This window comes from Pleurodeles waltl, chromosome 6, assembly GCF_031143425.1.
Source record: "Pleurodeles waltl isolate 20211129_DDA chromosome 6, aPleWal1.hap1.20221129, whole genome shotgun sequence".
Lineage (NCBI taxonomy): Eukaryota > Metazoa > Chordata > Amphibia > Caudata > Salamandridae > Pleurodeles > Pleurodeles waltl.
In genome coordinates this window covers 196,593,255-196,621,198 of record NC_090445.1, presented here as the reverse complement: position 1 = coordinate 196,621,198, position 27,944 = coordinate 196,593,255, and positions in this window count along the sequence as shown.

The window sequence follows — 27,944 nt, the reverse complement described above, 5'->3', positions numbered from 1 at the left end:
TCTAGGCATGAAACGCATCGATCACAAAGCCCGTCTATGCCCCCCCCTTGTATTGGTGGTGCTTTTGGACCACCCCGGAGCTCGCCTCCTTTACTACAGCCCTGCAGGTCATCTTAGAAGCTGACCATTCTCATAGTATGCCCTGGCTTAGACACATCAAGGGGCTACTTTACTCTCTTGGGCTCAGAGAACTTTGGGATTCCCCAACCACTACTTCTTTTCCTTCAAAAAGTGATCTTAAAAAACTGTATTGGCACATGGCAGACTCTGAAGACATGAGGGTCGCTCTTCATTCTACACTATCACGTGACTTCACCAACCTAAAAGAGACGTGCAAATATGAGGCTTTCTGGGACATAATCACGGATCCAAGAGAGAAGAAGTTGTACTTCCAGTCCCAGTTTTTCTTGACACCTACAAACCCCAGATGGCGAAGGTTACAAGCCAATGGGAAGAGAAACGTAGTCCTTAAGTGGTTACCAATCAACATAGCATGTACAGTATAATGATGTCACTTGACTGCGAACAGCCCTCTTTTCTTGTGGCTCACAGTCAAGTTAAGTACTTCATTCTTTTTCTATACAATTATTACTGGCATTAATGCTTATAGTGTCAACATTTGGCTTTATAGTTGTGCGCCGTGCACTGCCATTGCCTCATTTTCCCTTTCCCCAGACTGCACATTGTTCTGAGCGCTCTCTGCCTCGCGCTCAACTGTTTCAGGCCATTTAATCCATTCCTCGAACAGCAGTCGCCATTTTATGCCGCTTCTGAGGAACGACGTGCATCTACTCACTGTGCTTGCCAGGTATTTCCTCTTTCTGCCCAATTTGGCTCACATTAGGAGGCTTTTCCTTCGATTATTATCGAGCCTCGTCCGCTTTTATCCTGGCAGTGAGAGCTCGTACAAACACGCCCATTTAACTCCCCTTTGCTCCTTATTTACCGCCCATAGGCGGAGCTTAGTCCCTGCAGTCCACTCCCTCTAAATTTAACCCCTTCCCTGCAGAATTGTCCCTTAAATCTGTAACACTTTGCTTTCTTATGGAGATTGCTAGCTCTCCTCTGATTCAGGATGCCCCCTATGAGGAGAATACTATTAAAGAGGAGTTGAATAATTTTATTCAAGCCTCTGAAAAACAGGCAGTTTCTGCCTCCATGGACAAAATATCTAAAAAATTGGAAAATTCTGATTTCAATATGATGTTAAAGACGATTTTGGCCTAATCTGCGGAGGAAAGCAGAAAGCGCCCTTCAGCCAATACTCAATCCAAAAAACAACATAAATTAGCGCTATTGGTCAGTGAGGCTTCCTCACACAAGGCAGAGGACATGGCTCCTCACAGGCCTTCTTCCAAGGAGGGTAATATACAAGAAAAACAAAAATTGTCTACCAAATGTAAAGCAAAAGTGAAAAATATCACATCCTCTATTTTGGTCTCCTCTATTCCGGATATGGATGATGATTTGGCTAATGTAGATTCAGATGATGATTTATATGACAATGGGTGTTTTTTAATCTCCCCCTCCAACTAAAAAAACTAAAATATCACCTCAAGATATTTCTAAACCTAAGGCTGTCACAGACTCCGATGGAGTCCCTATGTTTGATCACAGTCACATCCACCATTCAAACTCCACAAAGTGGGTTCCTGCAGATCACGTTGTGGAATATGTAGCTCCAAGATTACGTTTTCCTTTGGACAAGCAAACCAGGGCCAAGTTACGATCTGAATGCCCTCGTCCTTCTCTCCCTCAAAAGATCACTGTTACCTCTACCATTGACCTAGCTCTCCTAACCTTTTTTTACCAAATTTGGCAAAGACCCATGCAAGGGTGTGGATAAAGCATGGTCCTCTTGTCAGGACAACCTTTTTGATGTTGTTGACCAACTTACCTGTATTTGTGACCTGGCAGAGGCTGCTAGGCTAGAGAACATTGTTATTGATCTTGAAGAACTTTTGCTTTGGATCTCATGAGCATTTTGCTTACTTGGTAATGCTAATTCTGCCCTCACACATGAACGCATAAAAGGACTTCTTCTCAAATTAGATCAGAAAGTGGTGAATCTCGCAACAATAGATCCCGGTATCAAGGTGGATTGCCTTCTTTTCGGTGACTCTTTCGTCAAAGAGTTGAGCAAATACGTCTCCACCTTTGCTTCATTGGACAAAGCCCAACAATCCCTGAAGAAAATGTTTTCCCAACTGGTTTTTGCCAGGGCTGGCAGAGGTAGGAACTGCTTTGCCGGCCGTGGTTACAACAACCAAGGTTCCAGAGGATACTACAATCCCTCTTACCAGGAATCTAAGCCTAAATTTTACCCACAAAGAGGCAGGAGGTTCCGTGGCAGAGTTTCCAAAGGTTCCAGCTACTCTAACCAAACAGGTGAGTGTACCGTCTGGTCTTCCTCCTGTAGGGGGTCGTCTTCGCTTTTTTCTTCCAAAATGGTTGCCAATCACAGCAGACCCTTGGGTCTTAAACATGGTTCAAGGGTATGCTATTGAGCTTTGCTCAAGACCTTTTCAGCCTTCCATGCCTCTTCCGCCACAGTTCTCACCAGAGATGTTCAACCTCATTTCTCTAGAAGTACAGCCCCTTCTCCAAAAACAAGCAATTTCCCTTTGTCAACCCAACCCTCCAGGTTTTACCAGTTCCATCTGCTTTAGTTCAGAAGAAAAACATGTATTTCTAACATTTTGTAGTTTATCGCCATTTCAAAATGGAAACTATTCTTCATCTCAGAGACGCCCTTCTTCGGAATGATTGGATGGTTCTTTTGGACTTGCAAGATGCATATCTCACGGTTCCTATACATCCAGATTACAGGAAATTTCTTCAATTTCAGTGGTTAGATCAATACTTCCATTTTGCCTCCCTTCCCTTCGGTCTCTCTTCAGCATTGTAGTGCTTTACCAAATTAATGAAACCAGTGGTAGCTCTTCTCAGAGTTCAAGGTGTCAGACTCATAATTTATCTGGACAATATACTCATAATGAACCATAGTATTCTATCCCTTCAATCCCACATCTCCCTAACATGCTCCCTTTTATCAGACCTAGGATTTATGCTCAACAAAGAGAAATCCTTTTTGTCTCCAACCCAACAAATAGAATTCTTGGGTTTCAAAATAAATTTGGTATCAGCCACTCTTCATCTCCCTTTGGCAAAGGTAAAGTCCATAAAATCAGGAATTCTTCAGATTCTATGCAGTTCCTTGATTTCTCTCAGATCTATTGCTCGAATAGTAAGTCTCCTCTCCTCCTCAACCCAAGCCATTTTTCCGGGTCCCCTGCATTATCGGGCTCTGCAAAGATTAAACATCCAACATTTAAGAAAGGGCCTAGCGTATTCAGACTCCATTTCTCTATATCAAGACTCTTGCATATAACTTCAGTGGTGGATACATCATTTAGACACCTGGAACGACAGAACAATCTTTGCATCAGCCCCAGATCTTGTATAGGAATCAGATTCAAGCCGCACGGGCTGGGGGCCCGCTATGGTCCAATATCGACTGAAGGTACATGGTCACTAGAGGAGTCCAGGTTGCATAATGATTGTTTAGAGATGTTTGCTGGCTCCTTTGCAATTAGAAGCCTTGCAAAAAACAGAGGGGGTGATTCTAAGTCCGGCGGGCGGCGGAGGCCGCCCGCCAGACTTCCCCCACCAAAATACCGCTCCGCGGTCGAAAGACCACTGAGGGTATTTTGGGATTTGCCCTGGGCTGGCGGGCGACCGCCAAAAGGCCGCCCGCCAGCCCAGGGCAAATCAACCTTCCCACGAGGACGCCGGCTCAGAATTGAGCCGGCGTAGTGGGAAGGTGCGACGGGTGCAGTGGCACCCGTCGCGTATTTCAGTGTCTGCAAAGCAGACACTGAAATACAAAGTGGGGCCCTCTTACGGGGGCCCCTGCAGTGCCCATGCCATTGGCATGGGCACTGCAGGGGCCCCCAGGGGCCCCGCAGCACCCCCTACCGCCATCCTGTTCCTGGCGGGAGACCCGCCAGGAACAGGATGGCGGTAGGGGGTGTCAGAATCCCCATGGCGGCGGAGCGCGCTCCGCCGCCATGGAGGATTCTGTAGGGCAGCGGAAAACCGGCGGGAGACCGCCGGTTTTCCTAGTCTGACCGCGGCCGAACCGCTGCGGTCAGAATGCCCTGCGGGGCACCACCGGTCTGTCGGCGGTGCTCCCGCCGACCCTGGCCCCGGCGGTCTGAGACCGCCGGGGTCAGAATGACCCCCAGAGCCTGTTGTGTTATCCTACTCAGGATGGACAACATTTCAGCAGTAAGGTACATAAAACATTTAGGGGGAACAAAATCCAAACCTGTAGTGGAGCTAGCAAAAGCCTTCTGGCAATTTTGCCTTTCAACCAAATTTTGGTTTGTGCAGAATATCTTTCAGGCGATCTCAATACTGTAGAGATTGGCACTCACAACATTTTCGGGACTCAATCGACTGGAAACTTCATCCCTCGATTTTTCAGTCAATTTAGAACAAGTGGGGTCCGTTGATAATAGATTTTTTTTCACCTCTAGTCTCAACTCCCAACTTCCTCAGTTTTACAGCTGGCACCCAGATCCATTAGCGTTAGCCAAAGGTGCCTTTTTACAGGATTGGTCTCCTTCCCTAAATGATGCCTTTCCTCCTTTCAGCATGATCAGCAGATTACTTGTGCAGTTGATGTCAGGAATTCCCAAGGTACCTCCTGCGTTATCTGTCAGCATCCCCAGGGATTAGGGTTAAATCATATCTCTGTTCTTGGTTAAACCTTCATGTTTCTAAGTAAACATAATGTGCTGTGTTACACAATTGGTTTTATCAATGCTTGTTTTTACCAATGCTTGTTTGATAATGTGAGCAGGTGTAGTCTTGTGCTTCTAATTGGGTGTGGTGTAGACATGTGCTTCTAATTGGGTGTGGTGACTCATCCATATGTGGAAACTCAACTGCTTTCCTGATTGGCTATAAATAGCAGAGTGAAGCATGCCTCCCTGCTTGGCTTTGTTTTGCTTCCTGATCTCAGCATCTGATTTGGCAGTCCAGCCCCTGCTGTCATCTCGTATTCAGGACCTTTGAGGCAATTCCTTTCTTTGTTCCTGTACCAGCTGACACCAGGCATTCCTCCAGCACTCCGGAAAAGACTGCAGCTAAGTGACTAGTATTCTCCAGGGAGTTTGTTCTTTGAGTGCCGCGCTTTCCTAGATCAGCTGGTGTATTTCAGACCTCGTATTTTGGCAGTGTGCTTATCTTGAAGACACAAATGCATTTCTGAACATTCTACATTATTATTGTAGTTACTTGCCTAAATGTGCTTCAGGAAATCTGTTTGAGCTCAAGTACTACAAAAAGTGACAGTGCAATTTTAAAAGAGCATTTACATGACTTTTCTTTCTCTAATAGCATAACTCTTGGATTTAAATTGTGTCATTCATGCCTGTGTTTCAGGTTTGAGGAATTTGCTTTTTGAAGGGTTTTTCACACACAGAGTGAAACCAAATGAAACTATGCCACCCTAACAGTTTGAAACCAGAGTGGACATTTGTATTTCTTTGATTGTTTTTGTTCCTTTTAGTTTAACCCTATGCATGCAGGAAAGTTACATGTGATATAATTAATGCCCTTGTTTGTCTTTCTTGTACATGATAAGTGCAACCACAGTTCTAATTGTAGTGTGCAATAGTGAATCTCTGTGAAGCCAGCCCTATTGTCGCAGTACTTATTGTTATGGTACTCAGTTTGGGTTTTTGGTTATGCAGTGTTAGTAATTGTGCCAACAGTTATTATTATCAAAGAAAAGTGCTGGAGCATCTCGGTGTTCTCCTACCGCTCCCGTGCCCATATCAGAAAGAGAGATTCAGTTTCAGGGAAGTTGAGTGCACTAACTCTACTATCACTCTGTCAGCAACTACCTGCCCCCGAAGATACAGGGTGCCTGGCTAGACCGGCAAGACGGGGCAGTGTTTTGTCTCTTTCTCTTCCACTCCCCATTTCCTTTTGGGACACCTGCTGGGGTTTCTGTGTCCACAAGGATGTGCAGAGAGGTGCTCCAGGAGGTGGGGGGGCATACAATCACCCCTACAGACATCCTGCTTTTCAGGGGAGTGGCCCATCACAACATAAAGCCAAGCCACAACATACAGGCTGTCTGGGCGATAAATTCATCAATGGGTACTTTCAAAGGTTTAGCACAGGCTTTACCAGCTGCTCCAGATACTACATCTTTATTAGATTTAACGAGGGCCCTAGTGGGATTACATAAGGAAGTTCTTTCCTTAAAGCAAGAGAACCTGGAGTTGCACACTGAACTACAGCGGTATAAACCACAAGACACCCCGTGGGGAAGAGTCAAACTAAAACAAAGATCTCCAGTACTACAGGCCCCTCGGTTTGACTCGTCTAATCATGTTCCTAGACCCGATTCAGGCCCAACGACTTCCACCACACAACCCATGCAGGTAATGGTCATAACACCAACCCCTGTGCCCTTAGCTCCTCCAGAAAGGTTTTTTGGAGACAGTGCCAAGTTCAACATTTTTCTAAACCAGTGCCAGCTACAGTTTTTGTGCCGGGCAGCTGCATTCCCCAACGATGCTGCAAAGGTAGCTTTTATTATCTCTTATTTGGGAGGCAATGCAGCTAATTGGTCTATTCCGCTAGTGGAGCGCAATGACCCTTTACTGTATGATTTCAACTGTTTCAAGGAAGCCTTGCGGAAACTGTTCGCCAAACACCTCTTTGTGCAAGCCAGTGACAATGAGTTGCTGAATTTGCGCCAGGGAAACAAGGATCTACTGTCCTGTATCACCTCTTTCAATCGGTTGGTGGCAGAGACTGATTGGCCTGAGGAGAAGAGGACCTCCCTCTTCTATTTTGGCCTTTGGGACGATCTCAATGATGTTCTAACCCAAATTGTGGAATCTCCGAGTTCACTGACCTGGTGGTATGATTGGATCACCGCTTGAGTGAACATAAGGGAGAACATTTCCGGGGTGACACACGCTTAGTGGTGTTCAAAACTGAGAAAAAGGAGTCCACCATTCACACTCATGTTACACCTGAGCCCATGGAAATTGGCAGTGTGCGGGGCTCACTATCTAAGGAAGAGAAAGAACATAGGAAAAAATGTAAACTGTGTTTATACTGCGGTAAGGCAGGGCATTTTGCTCTGGAATGTCCTAACAAGCCTACTGCTCCAAAGAAAGCCATCGGAACGGTAACAGGGCCTGAATTCTCTCTTCTTGACCAGGCGGAAAACTAACTGGCTTGATAACTTCTGAGACCATTTTATCGAGTGCTTCTTTCAATAGGGCCTCACATCTTCTGGCTAATACCACCAGTCCAGTACCTCGACATCTAACTCTTATTGTGACGTTAGTGTTGTCCCCTCAGGTTCATAAGGTAATTCGCATATTACTTGACACTGGGGCTACCAGAAACTTTTAGACTTGGGTTTGGCTAAAACCCTAAATATTACGACTGTCAAAAAAGACGGCCCTGAACAAGTCAGAGCCGTGAATGGCTCAGAATTGTCCTCCGGGCTTATCGTTTATCAAACAACACCCTTGTCCATACTTTGTGCAAACAACCAAACAGAACAAATTCAGTTTAACCTCATAGATACCCCAGTATTTGCAGCCATTTTGGGGATACCCTGGCTTCAGTTACACAATCCCAAAATTGACTGGGCAGCAAGGACAGTGACATTAGACTCTAAACATTGCTGGCACTCCTGTTACCAAGACAAACCATTACTAGTGACACCCTTGCATTGTGGGTCCACACATAGTATGGTTATCAAGCCAGACGACACACTGGCCATTCCTGCACCATATAAAAACTTCCATGATGTCTTTAGTGACCAGAAGGCCACCCAGCTGCTGCCACATAGGTCACACGATTGTCGTATAGACTTGTTTCCAGGGGCAACGCTACCATGCAGTAGGGTGTATGCTCTTTCTGAGCCTGAGAATCGATACCTGCGAGACTACCTGGATGATGTATTGGGTAAGGGTTTCATTCGTCATTCAACGTCACCAGTATCATCATCTTTGTTCTTCGTGCCCAAGAAGAATCGCGAGCTACGCGCCTGTATAGATTATTGCGCAGTGAACAAAGTGACCATAAAAAATCTGTATCCTTTTTTGTTGATCCCGGTACTTTTAGATCAGGTACGTCAGTCGACCATTTATACTAAACTCGATCTCCGGGGCACCTACTGCTTGATCCGAGTAATGAAGGGGGATGAGTGGAAGACAGCGTTCTGAACTAAATTCGGACTCTTTGAGCACACAGTGATGTCCTTCGGGTTGTGTGACGCTCCTGCAGCATTTCAATTTTTCATCAATGAAGTGCTGCAGGAATTTCTGGGTATCTGTGTAGTGGTATACATAGATGACATTTTGATCTATTCGTCTTCCACTGAGGAACATGTAGGGCATGTAAGAGTGGTTTTACAACGGCTTCGTGAGCATCATCTCTTCGCCAAGCTGGAAAATTTGTTTTTCACGCTACAACAGTAGAATTCCTGGTATATGTGATCACTCCCGATGGAATTTCCATGGATAAGTCCAAGGTACAGGCCATCCTGGATTGGGTAGCCCCAAGATCCATCAAGGAAGTGCAACAGTTGTTGGACTTCACAAATTTTTATCGGAGATTTATACCCCACATTTCTACTGTGGTATCTCCCATTACGCGTCTCCTACGAAAGGGGGTTAAGTTCCTCTGGGATGCAGAAGCTGAGAAAGCCTTCCAACATCTTAAAAACACATTCACTGAAGCACCCATTCTCCATCATCCCAACCCGGCTCAGCCATTTTTCGTGGAAGCAGACACTTCCCAAATGGCAGTGGGTGGTGTCTTGTCCCAACGGGATCCTGAGTCTGGGCATTTCCATCCAGTAGCTTACTTCTCAACTAACCGCAGAGCAAAATTACACGGCGGCGGAGCGGGAACTTCTGGCCATCAAGCTTGCCCTCCAGGAATGGCGTCACCACCTACTAGGAGCTAGACACACCATAACTATTTACACAGATCACCGTAATTTACAGTTTTTTCGAGCAACCAAGGCCCTGACACCTCGTCAATTACGCTGGATTCTATTTTTTAACAAGTTTGACTTTGTAATCACCTATAGGCCCGGTACTACACAACAAAGGGCAGACACGTTGTCTAGGATGGGTTTCTCCTCTGATGTTGCGCTAGAACAGGTCAGAAGCATTATACCCCTAGAAATAATCGTGGCTGTGTGCACTTCCCAAGAAGAAAATACAGATAGCCCAACACAAGGTTCCCTGTTCTACTGATGTGTATGAAAAAGAGGGTTTACTATACCATGCTGATCAGTTGTACGTCCCTACCAAAGAATTACGGGATACAGTGTTACATTGAGGACATGATTCTGTTCTCGCAGGTCACCCGGGTGGTAAAAAGATGTTAGATCTCTGTCAAAGATGGTTTTGGTGGCCCACACTGGTGCAGGATGTCAGAAGCTACGTCCAGACTTGTTCCACCTGTGTTTTGGCTAAAACCCCACATACTCCACCCACAGGAGTGTTACTTCCCATGCCAATTCCGGTGGCCCCATGGCATACCATAAGTATGGATTTTATTTCTGATCTCCCAGCTTCCAATGGACACACTAGGGGTCATTCCAACCCTGGCGGTCGGTGTTAAAGCGGCGGCCAACCCGCCAACAGGCAGGCGGTCAAAAAAATGGAATTCTGACCCTGGCGGAAACCGCCAACAGAGACCGCCACTTTAACAGTCCGACCGCCACGGCGGGACAAACAAACAGCGCGGCGGTCACCGCCAACAGACAGGCGGGAGTCAATGTAGCGCCCACCCTATCACAACCCACCAATCCGCCACCTTTTCCGGGGCGGTAGCCCCGCCGATAAAAACACGGCGGAAACAGACATCACGAACGGAAAACGCTCACCTCTACACACTCCACGAGGAATCTGGACAGCATGGAACCCGAACTACACATCCTACCAGCTATTGTCTTCCTGCTCCTCTACCAGGAGCACGAACAGCGGCGCAGAAGACACCGGTGAGTACTGCACCTACGACACAGGGGAGGGGGAGGGAAAACATTACGGGCACACACATACGCGACACACCCACCCCCACCCTCACCCACTACAACACACACATCAATGCATAGCAACACATCACAGTTACCCTCCCAATCCCCCGGAAGAATGCAAAGACAAAATAAAATGACCATGAAAATAGAATTATATTGTACGGCTAAGTAAAATGTTTATGTCAAACATCTAGAACTCTATATACATATTTAAATTGTCCGGTCCAAAATGGGCATCAGCCATTGTTCCTGGGCCAATGGGCCTAAACACACGGGCAAAGCCCACACAGGAGACCCGAATCCATTGGAGAGAACACTGCAGGGGCATCAGATAGCAAAACTACAGGCACCTCAGGGGGAAGGGAAGGGGGGGCACCTCAGCCAGATGAGTCCACGACGCCAGATCCACGAGGGGCCTCCATGGCTACTGTCCCATCCTGGGGAGTGCAAAGCCACAGTCTCACAAGTCTCTACAGTGGGTGGATTGCCCACTGTACCATCCTGGGGAGTGCAAAGCCACAGTCTCTCAAGTCTCTACAGTGGGTGGATTGCCCACTGTACCATCCTGGGGAGTGCAAAACCACAGTCTCACAAGTCTCTACAGTGGGTGGATTGCCAGTGCTTCGTGCAGCCCTGCCCGACATAGATGCAGGCCTGCCCCTTCTGCCAATGGGCCAGCGGTGCGTGACACGGCGGTGCCCAGCGGAGCGGTGCTTGAGAGGAAGGGCCCAGCGGAGCGGTGCTTGAGAGGAAGGCCCCAGCGGAGCGGTGCTTGAGATGAAGGGCCCAGTGGAGCGGTGCAGAGACGGCGGTGCCCAGCGGAGCGGTGCTTGAGATGAAGGGCCCAGCGGAGCGGTGCTTGAGAGGAAGGGCCCAGCGGAGCGGTGCTTGAGATGAAGGGCCCAGCGGTGCAGAGACGGCGGTGCCCAGCGGAGCGGTGCTTGAGATGAAGGGCCCAGCGGAGCGGTGCTTGAGAGGAAGGGCCCAGCGGAGCGGTGCTTGAGATGAAGGGCCCAGCGGAGCGGTGCAGAGACGGCGGTGCCCAGCGGAGCAGTGCTTGAGATGAAGGGCCCAGCGGAGCGGTGCTTGAGATGAAGGGCCCAGCGGAGCGGTGCAGAGACGGCGGTGCCCAGCGGAGCGGTGCTTGAGATGAAGAGCCCAGCGGAGCGGTGCTTGAGAGGAAGGGCCCAGCGGAGCGGTGCTTGAGATGAAGGGCCCAGCGGAGCGGTGCAGAGACGGCGGTGCCCTGTTCAGCGGTTCTTGAGACGGCGGTGCCCTGTTCAGCGGTGCTTGACTTGAAGGGCCCTGTTCAGCAGTGCTTGACTTGAAGGGCCCTGTTCAGCGGTTCTTGAGACGGCGGTGCCATGTTCAGCGGTTCTTGACATGTGTCTCCAGGGCACCAGATCCGGCCATGAAATGGACTTCACTCACCACCAGACATGTGGCTGCCGGGCCCTTCGTGCATATCTGTCCTCTCGCTTGCGGGGCCCTCCTGTGCTGCAGTCCCGGGCCCGTGGGTGTCCTTCACACCTGGAATGGGGCTGGTGGGGCCCTCCTGGGCAGTTCGGCTGCTTCCGGACTTGTCGGGCGTGCTGCCCTTGCCACCTTTCCCTGCTCCTCTGTGGCCCTTTCCTCCCTTTTTCGGTGTGCCAGGTGGCACCCCACTTCCTGACGGTGCCAGGGTAGTGTCTTTGGAGCCTGCTGTGTCTGGCCTCTCGCGCCGCCCACTTGTTTTTTTGGGTTTTTTTCCTGGGGGGGGGGCTGGCTGTCTCCTTACTGCTAGCCGAAGTGGATGGCCTTGAAGGTGGGGGACTCCAAAATCCTTGGACCATTGTCCTTGTTGGTCCAGGATTTGTGGTGGCTGAGGTGCTGATTGGAGACTTATGAGTTGGAGGGGGTGGGTCAGGTGATGGGAAGAGGTTAACTTTGGACAGGAAAAACTTTTTAGGAGCAGTGGGAAGGGTAGGTGTAGTGGGTATGGGAGTGGAGGAAGAGGATGTGGTTGTAGGAGAGTCATGTCTGGTGTCTTTGGGTGCAGGTGCTTGTGCTGGAGGCTGTCGTGAGGTGGATGGCTGTTGGGTGGGTGGCTGCCTGCGTTTGTGTGGTTTGGAAGAGGGGGTGACAGACACACTGGGAGAGGACACAGGGGACGTGTAAATGGTAGTGGGGGTGGTGACTGCACGTGTGCGGAGTGTTCTGGTGGGTGTGCTGGTGATGGACGTAGTGGCTGATGATGTTGTGCATGCAAGTGTGAGTTGAGACGTCACAGGGAGGGAGGAGGGAGACGAGGAGGAGGGGGACACAGAGGAGGCAGTGGCTGTTGGCATGTCTGCATGTGGATGTTGCTTGTGTGAATGCTTGTGTGATGTGTGGTGCTTATGTCTGGATGAGCTTGCCTTGGGTGTTGAGGTGTGTGCAGGCTGGTCTGTAGGTGTGTCTGGGATAGGCAGAGGTACAGGGGAGTGGGACTGGGTTGAGGAAGTTGGAGGTGGGAGGCAGGAGACAGGGACAATGGCTGCGGTCAGTGCTGAGGCCAGAGCGTTGAACGATCGCTGATGGGCAGCCTGACCCGAATGAATGCCCTCCAGGTATGCATTACTCCGGTGCACCTCCCTCTCTACACCCTGGATGGCATTCAAAAGGGTAGACTGCCCAACAATGAGCGTCCTGAGGAGGTCAATGACCTCCTCACTGAGGGCAGCAGGGGTGACTGGGGCAGGGCCTGAGGTGCCTGGGGCGAAGGAGATGCCCACCTTCCTGGGTGAGCGGGCACGGGCGAAGGCTGAGGGGCTGCTGGGAGGGCGGAGCTGGTGCGCTGGGTGGTGGCTGTACCTGTTGTAGCGGTGGGCACGGATGTTGCCGCCACCACAAGGGAGCTCCCTTCCGAGGACGTGTCTGTGTCGCTGGTGTCACCACGTGTCCCTGCTGTGGAGCCCCCCTCGCCCTCCGTCTCACTGGTGTACTCCGAGTCGGTTGCATGGCCCTCCATGGCCATGTGAGAGTCAGCTCCCTCGTGCCACTTCTCCTCCGCCTGATGATGCTAATGCACACATGAACAGAAAGACCAACAAAAAGGGGGCGGGGGGAGAGAAATAAAGACATGTTGAGTGCATGCATTGGGGACACAGTTGGTGGAGAGGACAGACACAGAAGCCCCCTGCACTACGCCGCGCACTTGGGGTCCACTACTCAATCCGTGGGACATGGCCTGCAAGCCTATGGACGACAAATGCACACATAGATGACACAGGGCCATGAAAACCAGTACTAGGCACCCTACAGAGGTGGGGGGCGGAGGCACAGGGCCATGCCTTACGGAGGGGCCTAGACTACAGAAATCGCCCTGGCCTAGGGATACCCACAGCCCTCCTCCCCCACCCAGACACCTCCACTGCGCGCTAAGATAGCTGAGTGTGCTTGTACTTACCCCCTTGTGTCTGCTGTGATGTCCTCACGTGCCCATCCAAATCGGGGTAGGCCACCGCCAGGATCCGGGACTTCAGGGGGGTCAATTGACGAGTGGCACCCCTCCTACGTTGGGAGGCCATCCCCAGCAGAGCCTCCGCGGTCTTCCTGCTCCCACGGCGGATGTCCTCCCACCTCTTGCGGCAGTGGGTGCCCCGTCTGTTGTGGACCCCCAGGGTCCGGACGTCCTTGGCGATGGCACGCCAAATGTCGATCTTCTGATGGGCGCTGACCTATGTGACATGTACAGGGGGAGAAAATAAAATATCATCATTTTCTGCATGCTCGATGTGATTGGCCCCCCATCCCCACCCTTGCCATGTGGCACATGCTCTCATCTGTCGTTTGATGCATGCCTCATTCGCTCCCCTCCCCACCATCGTTCATTCACCCCACTCAACCCAGGCATTGGCCACAAAGCATGGTCCCAGTGTACTTACCTGTTGGTCTGGAGGACCGTAGAGTAGCGCATACTGGGGGAGGACCCCATCCACGAGTTTCTCCAATTCTTCAGAAGTGAAGGCAGGGGCCCTTTCCCCAGTCGCAGCCGCCATTGTCTCTTCCAGACCGAGGTCACAGCAGCACTTGCAGTATAGGTCCTCTCCTGTGGAAGATCAGGTCTCGAGTGATTAAGCAGATAGAAAATGGCGGTCACGCCCGCGGCAGTGCGTACCGCGGCAGTGCGTACCGTGACCGCCAGCGCACATCGTCATTGGCTCCTGAGACCCATAGGGTTCAATGTTAACCAATGCGGCTTTGCGCTGCGGTCTTCGACCGCCTACCGCCACGGTGTGCCACGCCAGCGCATTGACCTCACATCCCACTGTCGCACTTCACAGGTCAGGCAGCCGCCATTTCAAGGGCCCACATGGCTTAAGTTCTACTGCGTCACACATACCTAGGCCTTGCATCAACACTCATACAAGCCATTCAATGCATTGAGAATCGTGTACTGTGCAAGCTGTGGGAACATACCTGTGGGTTGATTGACTCTGTGCTCCATGTTGTCCTTCATAGGCACCGTCCGCTGGGACTTGCGAGGAGATGGAGGAATCTTCCCGTGTACAGACCGCTGGTGGACCTGTCGACAATGGATGAAAGACATGTCATACTAACATACAGACTTGACAGAGCCACTATACAGGAACTGTGTGCCCAGCTGGAGCCAGACCTGATGTCACCCATCCGCCAACCCACAGGGATTCCCCCTCTAGTGCAGGTTCTGTCAGTACTCCATTTTTTGGCAAGTGGGTCATTCCAAACAACAGTGGCCATTTCATCTGGGATGTCTCAGCCTATGTTTTCCAAGGTGTTGTCTGCCCTGCTGAAATACATGCGGAGCTACATTGTTTTCTCTGAGGTGGGCGATTTGGCAACGATGAAGGGTGATTTCTATGCGCTTGGACATATTCCCAACATCATTGGTGCAATTGATGGGACACATGTTGCTTTGGTCCCCCCCAGCACGAGTGAACAGGTGTACAGGAACAGAAAAAGTTATCATTCCATGAATATCCAGGTTGTCTGTTTGGCTGACCAGTACATCTCCCATGTAAATGCCAAGTTCCCTGGGTCAGTGCATGACGCCTACATCCTGCGAAATAGCAGCATCCCTTACGTGATGGAACTACTTCAGAGACACCGTGTGTGGCTAATTGGTGACTCTGGTTACCCCAACCTGTCCTGGCTACTGACCCCAGTGAGGAATCCCAGGACAAGGGCAGAGGAATGGTACAATGAGGCCCATGGGCGTACTAGGAGGGTGATCGAGCGGACCTTCGGCCTCCTGAAGGCCAGGTTTAGGTGCCTCCATATGACAGGTGGATCCCTAATGTACTCACCAAAGAAGGTGTGCCATATCATCGTGGCCTGCTGTATGCTTCACAACCTGGCTTTGCGACGCCAGGTGCCTTTCCTGCAGGAGGATGGTCCAGATGGTGGTGTTGTGGCAGCTGTGGAGCCTGCGGAGAGTGAAGAGGAGGAAGACGAAGAGGACGACACAGACAACAGGGACACAGTAATACAGCAGTATTTTCAATGACATACTGGTAAGAATCAACACCGGCATTTTACATTTACTTAAAGTCTCCTGCCTCTCTACTGTCTGAGTTTCCCCCCAGTTTATGTTAACTGAGTTGTGACTTTCCCTTCCAATTTCAGAGATGTGGGCCCCACACCGTGACCTCTGCTTTGTTTCCCCATGGACTACAGCCGTGTGACAGTGGTATGTTGTCATCACAATGTAACTGGACATTTTGGCATGGTTCTGTGTGATACAATTGTTGAAAAATACAGGCAGACTCCAGATTATTTTTGTGCAATAAGTGAGTTTATTAAAGTGCTCAATTTTGGGTAATGGTTGCAATTTGGTGAGGGGTGATGGTGGAGGATTGTCCATGGCAGAATCCAGATTTTCAGTCTCACAGGTGCATTGTCCATATGCCTGTGGAAGGTGGAGCAGGGGCAGTTTAAGGTTGGACAGGGTGACAATGTGGGACAGTGGGATGACAATCAGGGGGTATCCATTCCTGGCGGGGGTCTTGGCATCTTACTCTGTCTTCTTCCTAGATCTCAGGCCCGCTTGCGGGGTGGTTCTCCTTCTGTAGGGGGTGGGGTTCTGGTGGCCTGTTGTTCTTGTGTCGGGGCCTCCTGTCCACTAGCGCCGGCGGAGGTGGTAGCCTGTTCTTGGTCCATGCTAGTGACAGGGGCCCTTTGTGGTGCCACATGGTCCCGCAATGTGGTGACAATCTGATTGAGAGCCACAACTATGGTGCCCATTGCAGAACTGATGTGTCTGAGTTCTTCCCTGAACCCCATAAACTGTTCCTCCTGCAGTACCTGGATCTCCTGGAACCTGGCCAGGACCGTCGCCATCGTCTCCTGGGAGTGGTGGTAGGCTCCCATAATGGAGGAGAGGGCCTCGTGGAGAGTGGGTTCCCTGGGCCTGTCCCCCCCCTGTCGCACAGTAGCCCTCCCAGTTCCCCTGTTTCCCTGGGCCTCTGTCCCCTGGACGGTGTGCCCACTACCACTGCCCCCAGGTCCCTGTTGTTGTTGGAGTGGTGGGTTAACCTGGGTGCCCTGTAGTGGTGGACACACCGCTGATTGACGTGTCCTGGAGACAGAGGCATGGGCCCGCTGGGTGGGTGCTGTGCTGGTGTTCCCAGAGGGGGGTAGGTCTGCTGTGGCCTGTGACTGTCTGTGGGGAACCGACTTTCCCGAGGTCCCCGATGGGCCGGGCTGGTCATCTGGGTCCAGGGAGACAGAGCTGCTGTCATCACTGTGGGCCTCTTCTGGGGGTGGGATGGACATTTCTGGACCCTCCTGGGCGGTGTCGTGGTGTTCGGGTCCTGCAGGGGTATAAGAGTATGTTTATTGGTTCTGTGTGTGCCATAGCGTGCAATGGGTGGGTGCCCGTGTACCCCAGTGCTGGCATTCCCTTGTGGGGGCTGTTGTGACGGTGGTTTGGGGGGGGGGATGCGTATGTGCAGTGGGCATGCTTAGGTGATGGGTGTCCATGGTTTGTGGTCGAATGCAGGGCTTGGTGTTGGGATGGGGGGGTTGTGATGGTGAGACATTGGCAAGGAGGATGTGTGATGGGGGTGGGAGGGAGGATGGGGGTATGATTTGGCATGCTGGTGGGGGGGGGTGAAATAGTTGAGATTAGACTTACGAGAGTCCATTCCTCCACCTACTCCTGCGAGGCCCTCAGGATGCAGGATCGCCAAGACCTGTTCCTCCCATGTAGTAAATTCTGGGGGAGCGGGTGGGGGTCCGCCGCCAGTCTTCTGCACCGCGATGTTGTGACTGGATACCATGGAACGCACCTTCCCCCGTAGGTCGTTCCAGCGCGTCCTGATGTCATCCCGATTTCGTGGATGCTGTCCCACAGCGTTGACCCTGTCCACTATTCTTTGCCATAGCTCCATTTCCTGGCAATGGTGGTGTTCTGCACCTGTGTCCCGAAGAGCTGGGGCTCTACCCGAACTATTTCCTCCACCATGACCCTGAGTTCAGCGTCTGAAAACCTGGGGTGTCTTTGGGGTGCCATGGGGTGGTGTGGATGAGGTGTGAGGTGGTGTTTGTGGTGATGAGTGAGGTGAGTGTGGTATTTTGTGCGTGGATGTTGTGTGAGTGATGGTGTTATGTGCCTGTGAATGCTCTGTACTAGCTGGTAGTGTCTCTCTCTGGCCTTAGTCAATAAATGGTGGTCGTAGGGGTTTGTGGGTGATGTGGGTGTGTGTTTTATATAGTATTGGGTGTGTGGGAGTGGTGTTTGTATGTGTATCAGGTGTGTGTATTTTGAATTGTCTAATGTGGTAGTGTTTTGGAGATGTGTGTGTATTTTGAGCGCAGCGGTGTGTACCGCCAATGGAATACCGCGGTTGAAAGACCGCTGCGTGGATTCGTGGGTCAGAATGGTATGGGCGTATTTCTGTTGGCGTGACGGTGGAGGTTTAGTCATCGCCAGTTTTTCGCTGCCCTTTGGTGTGGCGGACTTTTGTGGATGTCGGGTTTTTGGCGGTTTGCCTGTTGCGGGTCAGAATGACCGTGGCGGTTTCCCGCGGCCGCGGCGGTGTTATGGCGGTCTTCTGACCGGCGGTAAGCGCCTTTTACCGCCGAGGTCAGAATGACCCCCACTGTCATTTGGGTGGTTGTAGATTACCTAACTAAAATGGCTAATTTTGTTCCATTAAAGTGCCTCCCTACGGCTTCCAAGCTCTCTGATTTGTTTGTCCAACACATTGTACGGCTTCATGGGTTGCCCACCACAATTATTTCCGATCGTGGCCCCCAATTTATATCACGGTTTTGGCGTAGCTTCTATTCCTCTGTCGATATGGGTGTCCGCTTGTCCTCTGCATATCATCCACAAACGGATGGGCAGACGGAACGTGCCAACCAATTGCTGGAGCCAATCCTGAGATGTCACATTGACACATGGTTTAATGAGTGGGATAAGGCTTTACCTCTTGTTGAATTTGTAAGTAACAACAGTGTCCACGTGGCTACAGGAGTATCCCCATTTTACTGTTTGTTTGGTCTGCACCCAAGAATGCTACCTATAACTGGGTACCAAACATCCACAAGAGTCCCATCAGTACAGACACACCATAAAGAGTTACAGGAGATTAAAAAACAAGTACATCACCATTTAAAACTCTACCAAGCTCAAGTACAAAAAACAAGCAGACAAAAGAAAAAGACCTGCTCCCTCTTATCAGATAGGAGATCAGGTGTGGCTCTCATAAAAAAATCTCCATCTTGCAGGATCCAGAAAATTAAATCCCCAATTTCTAGGCCCCTTTCCTATTGCCAAAATCATCAATCCTGTGGTAGTAGAACTGACATTGCCAGATAATTTCAAGGTACACCCCATGTTCCATTTGCCGTTACTCCATCCCTATTCCCCTTATACCCGCTATGCCCCACCACCTCCCCCGGTAAAAGTACACGGGCAATGGGAATTTGAAGTGGCCACAAATTCTTGACTCTAGGCGCGTCCATGGTGTTCTACACTATTTATTTGTTTGGAAAGGCTATGGGCCTGAGGACAATTCCTGGGAACCCGCATCCACAGTTGATGCTCCACGTCTTACAAAACAATTCCATCGCCTGCACCCTTCCATGCCCCGCCCTTTGAGAGGGTCCTTGGTGAAGCGGATTTATGCTCAACAAAGAGAAATCCTGTTTGTCTCTAACCCAACAAATAGAATTCTTGGGTTTCTAAATAAATTCGGTATCAGCCACTCTTCATCTACCTTTGGCAAAGGTAAAATCCATAAAATCAGAAATTCTTCAGATTCTATGCAGTTCCTTGATTTCTCTCAGATCTATTGCTCGAATGGTAGGTCTCCTCTCCTCTTCAACCCAAGCCATCTTTCCGGGTCCCCAGCATTATCGGGCTCTGCAAAGATTAAACATCCAACATTTAAGAAAGGGCCTAGCGTATTCAGACTCCATTTCTCTATATCAAGACTCTTGCATTTAACTTCAATGGTGGATACATCATTTAGACGCCTGGAACGACAGAACAATCTTTGCATCAGCCCCAGATCTTGTATAGGAATCAGATTCAAGCCGCACGGGCTGGGGGGGCCGCTGTGGTCCAATATCGACTGGAGGTACAAGGTCACTAGAGGAGTCCAGGTTGCATATTGATTGTTTAGAGATGTTTGCTGGCTCCTTTAGAATTAGAAGCCTTGCAAAAAACAGAGGGGGTCATTACGACATCGGCGGTAAAAGCTGTTTATCGCCGTGCAGAAGACCGCCAATACACCGCAGCGGCCGCGGAATTCTGCCACAGCTATTATGACATACATCTCGGAATCTGCCAAAATTCAGGCACCCACACAAGTCCGCCACACCAAAGGTCAGTGTAAAACTGGCGAAAACAAAACCTCCACCTCCACGCCAACAGAAACACGCCCATGCTATTACGACCCACAAATCCATGCAGCGGTCTTTCAACCGCGGTATTCCATTGGCGGTATACACCGCCGCGCTCAAAATACACACACATCTCCAAAACACCGCCACATTGGACAATTCCAAATACACACACCTGATACACATACAAACACCACTCCCACATGCCCAACACAACATAAAACCCACACCCACATCACCCACAAACCCCTACGACCACAAGTCACTACCGAAGGCCAGAGAGACAGAGAGCACAGCAACTGAGAACCCCACCACACAGAGCCACACAACACCATCACCCATACAACATTACACGCACAATACACCACACAACACTACACATCACCACACATATCAACACTGACACCACCCCACACATCACCCACACCACCCCATGTCACGCCAAAGACACCCCCGGTTTTCCGAGGAGGAGCTCCGGGTCATGGTGGAGGAAATCCTATGGGTAGAGCCACAGCTATTTGGCTCACAGGTGCAGCACACATCCATAGCCAGGAAGATGGAGCTATGGCGCAGAATAGTCGACAGGGTAAACACAGTGGGACAGCATCCAAGAAATAGGGAGGACATCAGGAAGAGGTGGAACGACCTACGGGGGAAGGTGCATTCAGTGGTATCCAGGCACAACATTACGGTTCAGCGGACTGGCGGCGGACCCCCACCTCCTCCCCCACAACTAACAACATGGGAGGAGCAAGTCTTGACCATCATGCATCCAGAGGGCCTCGGAGGAGTTGGTGGAGGAATGGACACAGGTAAGTCAAATCTTAACTATCATATCCCCCCACTCTACCTGCATGCCATCACACACCCCCACCCTCACCCCCTCCCATATCACTACAACTCCTCACTAATGTACTAATAACACAAACCACCCATCCCAACACCAAGCCCTGCATGACACAACTAAGCATGTTCACCCAGCACTAAAGCATGCTCACTGCACATACCCATAACACCCCCCAACCATCATCAAACTAACCCACACACAGGAATGCCTGCACTGGGGTACACACCCACCCACCCACCCATTGCACACCATTACACACACACATGCAATAATTATGCTCTCATATCCCTGCAGGACCACTCAGGAACGTCACCACACCGGAGGGTCCAGACAACTCCACTCCACCCACAGAAGAGGCCCACAGTGACGATAGCAGCTCTGCCCTACTGGATCCTGATGACCAGCCCGGACCATCGTGGGCCTCGGGACAGTCAGTTCCCCTTGCACAGGCACAGCCCAACACTGACCTTCCACCCTCTGGTAACACCAGCACAGCACCCACCCAGCGGGCCCATACCGCCGTACCCAGGACACGTCAATCAGCGGTGTGTCCACCACTACAGGGAACCCTGGATAACCCACCACCCCAAGAAAATCAGGGACCTGGGGGCAGTGGTAGTGGTGCACATGGTCCAGGGGACGGAGGCACAGGAACACAGGGGAACTGGGAGGGCTGCTGTGCGACAGGGAGCGGACAGGCCAAGGGAACCCACTCTCCACGAGGCCCTATCCTCCATCATGGGAGCATACCACCACTCCCAGGAGACGATGGCGACGGTCCTGGCCAAGTTTCAGGAGACCCAGCGCCTGCAGGAGGAGCAGTATTTGGGGTACAGGGAGGAACTCAGGACCATCAGCTCCGCCCTGGGCACCATCGTAGGGGGGCTGAAGGACATACAGCATACCATGAGGGACACCGTGGCACTCCAAGGGGCCCCTGACACTAGCATGGACGATGAACTGCCCACCACCTCCGCCGGCGCTAGTGGACAGGACGCCCCGCCACAGGACCACCACACCAGCACCCCACCCCCTGCAGACGGACAACCACCCCGCAAGCGGTCCCTGAGATCCAGGAACAGGGCAGAGCAAGATGGCAAGACCCCCGCCAGGAAATGAGACCACCCTGATTGTCCTCCCACTGTCTCACTTTGTTACCCTGTCCCGATTGGAACTGCCCCAGCTCCACTTCCTATGCCCATATGGGCAGTGCACCTGTGTGACCAATGGACTGGACTCTGCCATGGACATTCCTCCACCGTCCCCCATCACCATATTACAACACCCCTCCATTTTTGAGCACTTCAATAAACACCCTTGAACCACAAAAAAATTCTGGAGTCAGTCTGTGATTTTGAAAATATGTATTATCAATGACCGTGTCATAATGCGTTTCCAATTGTAAAGCTAACATACCAATGTCACACATCACAAGTCCTTGAAGGATGCAAGCAGATGACACACGTTGGTAACCACACCTGTGAAACCGTAATAGAAAGGTACAACTCAGTGACCAAATACTGCTATTAAATAACAGACAGGATAGAGGTAGACGTGTGAAAGTTAATGTAATGGTTAAAATGAATATGTTCTCACCTGCGTGTCACTGGAAATATTGCTGTATGACTGACTCCCTGTTGTCGATGTCTTCTTCCTCAGCTTCCTCCTCATCACTGTCCACAGGCTCCACAGGCTCCACAGCTGCCACAACACTGCCATCTGGACCATCCTCCTGCAGAAAAGGCACCTGGCGTCGCAAAGCAAGATTGTGAAGCATCGAGCAGGCGATGATGATCTGGCACACCTTCTTCGGTGAGTAGAATAGGGAACCACCTGTCATATGGAGGCACTTGAACCTGGCCTTCAGGAGGCCGAAGGTGCGTTCGATCACCCTCCTAGTCTGCCCATGGGCCTCATTGTAGCGTTCCTCTGCCCTGATCCTGGGATTCCTCACTGGGGTCAGTAGCCAGGACAGGTTGGGGTAACCAGAGTCCCCTAATAGCCACACCCGGTGCCTCTGGAGTTGACCCATCATATAAGGGATGCTGCTATTCCGCAGGATGTAGGCGTCATGCACTGAGCCAGGGAACATAGCATTTACCTGCGAGATGTACTGGTCTGCCAAACATACCATCTGTACATTCATAGAATGATAACTCTTCCGGTTCCTGTACACCTGTTCACTCCTGTGGGGTGGGGACCAGAGCTACATGGGTCCCATCAATGGCACCTATGATGTTAGGGATATGTCCAAGGGCAAAGAAGTCACCTTTCACTGTAGCCAAATCCTCCACCTCAGGGAAAACGATGTATCTCCTTACGTGTTTCAGCAGGGCAGCCAATACTCTGGACAACACATTGGAAAACATAGGCTGGGACATCCCTGATGCCATGGCCACTGTTGTCTCAAAAGACCCACTAGCAAGGAAATGGAGCACTGACAGCACCTGCACGTCAGGGGGGATTCCAGTGGGATGGCGGATTGGTGACATCAGGTCTGGCTCCAACTGGGTACATAGTTCCTGGATAGTGGCACGGTCAAACCTGTAGGTGACGATTTAATGTCGCTCCTCCATTGTCAACAGGTCCACCAGCGGTCGGTACACCGGAGGATTCCGCCATCTTCTCAAATGTCCCAGCTGACGGTGCCTAGGAAGAACAACAGCGACCACAGAGTCAACAAATTCCCAGGTATGTACCCACAGATACACAGAACAGGACACAAAACACTGCCTGTATGTGTGTTGAGTGTAGGCCTAACTATGTGTGACGCAGTAGTAAATGAAGCCATGTGGGCCCCTGAAATGGCGGCTGCCTGACCTCTAAACTGGGACAATGAAAACGTGAGGTAACTGCACTGGCGTTGTACACCGTCACGGTAGGCGGTCGTAGACCGTGGCGCAATGCTGCATTGGTTAACATTGGACCCTATGGGTCCCAGGAGCCAATGACGAAGTGCGCCGGCAGAGATGATACGCAACGCCGCGGACGTCACCGCCGCGGACGTGACCGCTATTTTCTATCTGTTCAATCACTCGATACCTGATCTTCGACAGGAGAGGACCTACACTGCAAGTGCTGCTGTGACCTCGGTCTGGAAGAGACAATGGCTGCTGCGTCTGGGGAAAGGGCCCCTGCCTTCACTGCTCAGGAGTTGGAGAAGCTAGTAGACGGGGTCCTCCCCCAGTACACGCTACTCTACGGTCCTCCAGACCAACAGGTAAGTACACAGGGAGCACGTTGTATGGGCTGCTATGGCTGGGTGGAGAGGGCTGGTTGTAAGAGGGAAGGGGGCAGAGTTCAGGGAACATGAAGGACTGTGAATGCATGTGCCACATGGCAAGGGTTGGGATGGGGGCCACTCACATGGGCGGTGCAGTTGGTAATGACTTCTCTTCTTCCCTTGTGCATGTCATGTAGGTCAGCGCCCACCAGAAGAAGGACATTTGGCGTGCCATCGCCAAGGACGTCCGGACCCTGGGGGTCCACCAGAGACGGTGCACCCACTGCCGGAAAAGATGGGAGGACATTCGCCGCTGGCGCAAGAAGACAGCGGAGGCTCAGCTGGGGATGGCCTCCCAACGTGGGAGGGGTGCCCGTCGCCCCATGACCCCCCTGATGTTCCGGATCCTGGCAGTGGCCTACCCGGAGTTGGATGGGCGCTTGAGGGCATCACAGCAGACACAAGGGGGTAAGTACACTATCATTCTGGGGATGTGGCGCGCATTTGAGGGGTCTGGGTGGGGGAGGATGGCTGTGGGTGTACCTAGGCCAGGCAGAAATACGTAGGCTAGGCCCCTCCGTAATGCAGGGCATGTGGCACTCCACCCCACCTCAGTAGTGGGCCAAGTAAAGGTATAGGTGCCCCTGTGGCATCCATGTGTGCAGATGTCCACCATAGTCATGTAGGCCATATCCCAGCAATTGCATCAGTAGAGGCCAAGAGCACGGCGTAGTGCAGGGGGCTGCTGTGTCTGTATTGTCCGACAACGGTAGCGGTAAGCCATGCACTCAACCTGTCTTTCTTCTGTCGTCCCCTCCCCCTTTTTCTGCTCTCCCTGTTCTTTTGTGCATCAGCATCATCAGGCGGAGGTACAGTGGCACCGGGGCACGAGGGAGCTGCATCCCACATGGCCATGGAGGGCCACACCACGGACTCAGAATACACCAGTGGGACGAAGGGCGAGGGGAGCTACATGTCGGTCACCGGATCACCAACCAGCGACACGGATTCGTCCGCCGATGGGAGCTCCCTTGTGGTGGCGGCACCATCTGTGCCCCCCACTTCTACAGGTACAGCCGCCACCTCCCCTACCAGCACCGCCCTCCCCGCAGCCCCTCAGCGTTCGCCCCGTGCCCCCTCACCCAGGAGGGTGGGCATCACCTTCACCCCAGGCACCTCAGCCCCTGTCACCCCTGCTGCCCTCAGTGAGGAGGCCATTGACCGCCTCATGTCACTCACTGTTGGGCAGTCTACCACTGTGAATGCCATCCAGGGTGTAGAAAGGCAGTTGCAACACACTAATGCATTCCTGGAGGGCATTCATTCTGGTCAGGCTGCCCATCATCGAACCCTGCAATCTCTGGCCTCAGCACTGATGGCAGCCATTGTCCCTGTCTCTAGCCTCCCCCTCCAACTTCCTCCACCCAGACCCAATCCCCTGTACCCCAGCCTATCCCAAGCACCCCATCAGACAAGCATGCATGTACCTCAACACCCAAAAGTAGCTCATGCAAACATAGGCACCACACAACCCACAGGCACTCACACAAGCATCACCCACATGCAGACACAACAACATCCACTGCCTCCACTGTGTCCCCCTCCTCGTGGTCTCCCTCCTCCCTCCCAGTATCGTCTACACTCTCACCTGCATGCACTACATCTACAGGCACTAGGACTCGCACCAGAACACCCAGCACCACACCCCGCTCACCTGCACTCACCACCCCCACTCCCATTTACACGTCCCCTGTGCCCTCTCCCAGTGTGTCTGTGACGCCCCCTCCCAAAGTACACAAACGCGGGCACCCACACACCCAACATCCATCCACCTCAAGACAGCCTCCAGTACCTGCACCTGCACCCAAAACACCTAAAGTGACACCTCCTACAACCACCTCCTCTTCCTCCACACCCAGACCCCCTCCAGCTACCCATCCCAGTGTTCGTCAGAAACTCTCCCTCAGCAACGTTGACCTCTTTGCCCCCACCCCCACCACTCCAAGTCATCAGTCCCGTCGTAGCGCCTCAGCCCAAAAGACTCCAGTACCAGTGGTGCGTGTTACAGGTGTGTGGAGTGCACCGGCCACCAGGGCAGGCAGTGTGACACGGAGCCAAGGCACTGCCAGTCCACCCCCTGTAAAGCATCGCAAGTTGGAAAGTGGCCGACGGGACCGGGTGAAGACTCCTGGAGGAAAAACTACTCACAAGGGTTCCAGGGGGATTGCAGAGTCAGCTGTGACTCCTCCAAAGGTCGGGAAGGGCCAGAAGAAGTCTGCACAGCCTGGTGTGAGCAGCACGGCGGAGAAGGGCGGCGTCCTTCCCGGCGGGCGGGACGCCACCACCAGCACCGTCGTCACTGGTCAGGAGACCACCGCCACCGCCAGAGTTATTGCCCAGGACGGCACAAATATCATCACTGGTCAGGAGACCACCGCCGGAGTCAGTGCCCAGGAGGCCACAAGTATCATCACTGGTCAGGAGACCACCGCCGGAGTCATTGCCCAGGAGGGCCCAAGTATCGTCATTGGTCTGGAGACCACTGCCACCGCCGGAGTCAGTGACCAGGAGGGCCCAAATATCGTCACTGGTCAGGAGACCACCACCAGAGTCATTGCCCAGGAGGGCCCAAGTATCGTCACTGGTCAGGAGACCACCGCTGGAGTCAGTGCCCAGGAGGGAACAAGTATCGTCACTGGTCAGGAGACCACCGCCGGAGTCAGTGCCCAGGAGGGCACAAGTATCGTCACTGGTCTGGAGACCACCGCCGAAGTCAGTGCCCAGGAGGGCCCTGGCTCCCACAGCCCCGCTGGGCAATGAGGGACCGTTATGCCACTCGCCAATGCACAGGTCAGAGACCGCCATGGCAAAGCACTGCTGAACAGGGCAGAGCACCGCTGAACAGCCCAGAGACCGCCATGGCAAAGCACCGCTGAACAGGGCAGAGCACCGCTGGACAGCCCAGAGACCGTCATGGCAAAGCACCGCTGAACAGGGCAAAGACCGCCATGACAAGCACCACTAGCCCATGAGCGGCAGGGGCAGTGACGGAACTGGGACCGTCACGGGGAGAGCGATACACTCTGGGCACCAGTCCCCCTAAAGAACCAGTGGAGAAAGGCATCCACTCAGTCTGTCCTGCACAGGATGAAGCACGCTGGGCACCAGTCCCCCTCCAGAACCAGTGGAGAAAGGCATCCACTCAGTCTGTCCTGCACATGATGAAGCACTCTGGGCACCATGCCCCCTCCAAAACCAGTGGAGACTGTTCTCAACTTGAGAGACTGTGGCTTTGCACTCCCCAGAATGGTACAGTGGGCAACCCACCCACTGTAGAGACTTGAGAGACTGTGGCTTTGCACTCCCCAGGATGGTACAGTGGGCAACCCACCCACTGTAGAGACTTGAGAGACTGTGGCTTTGCACTCCCCAGGATAGTACAGTGGGCAACCCACCCACTATAGAGACTTGAGAGACTGTGGCTTTGCACTCCCCAGGATGGTACAGTGGGCAAGCCACCCACTGTAGAGACTTGAGAGACTGTGGCTTTGCACTCCCCAGGATACATCATTGGGCATGGAGCTCTGTCGTGGATTTGGCATGGTGCTGTATTCTGGCTGAGGTGCCCCCCCTGAGGTGCCTGTTGTATTTCGATCTGATGCCCCGGCAGAGTTCTCTCCGTTTGTGAACAGGTATCTTGTGTGGGCCTTGCCCATGCATTTTTGGACCAGTGGTGCACGGACATTGAGATGTGCATATCTGCACTACTTCTCGTAATGTATATACTTTTGGATGAGTTTATATATATCTGTAGATATTTGAAACATGTATTTTGATACATTACAATGTTTGGACTGATTTCCTTTTGTGTTTGCATTCTTCCGGGGGGGTTGTGGGTTGTTACTGTGATGTTTGGAAATGCCTTG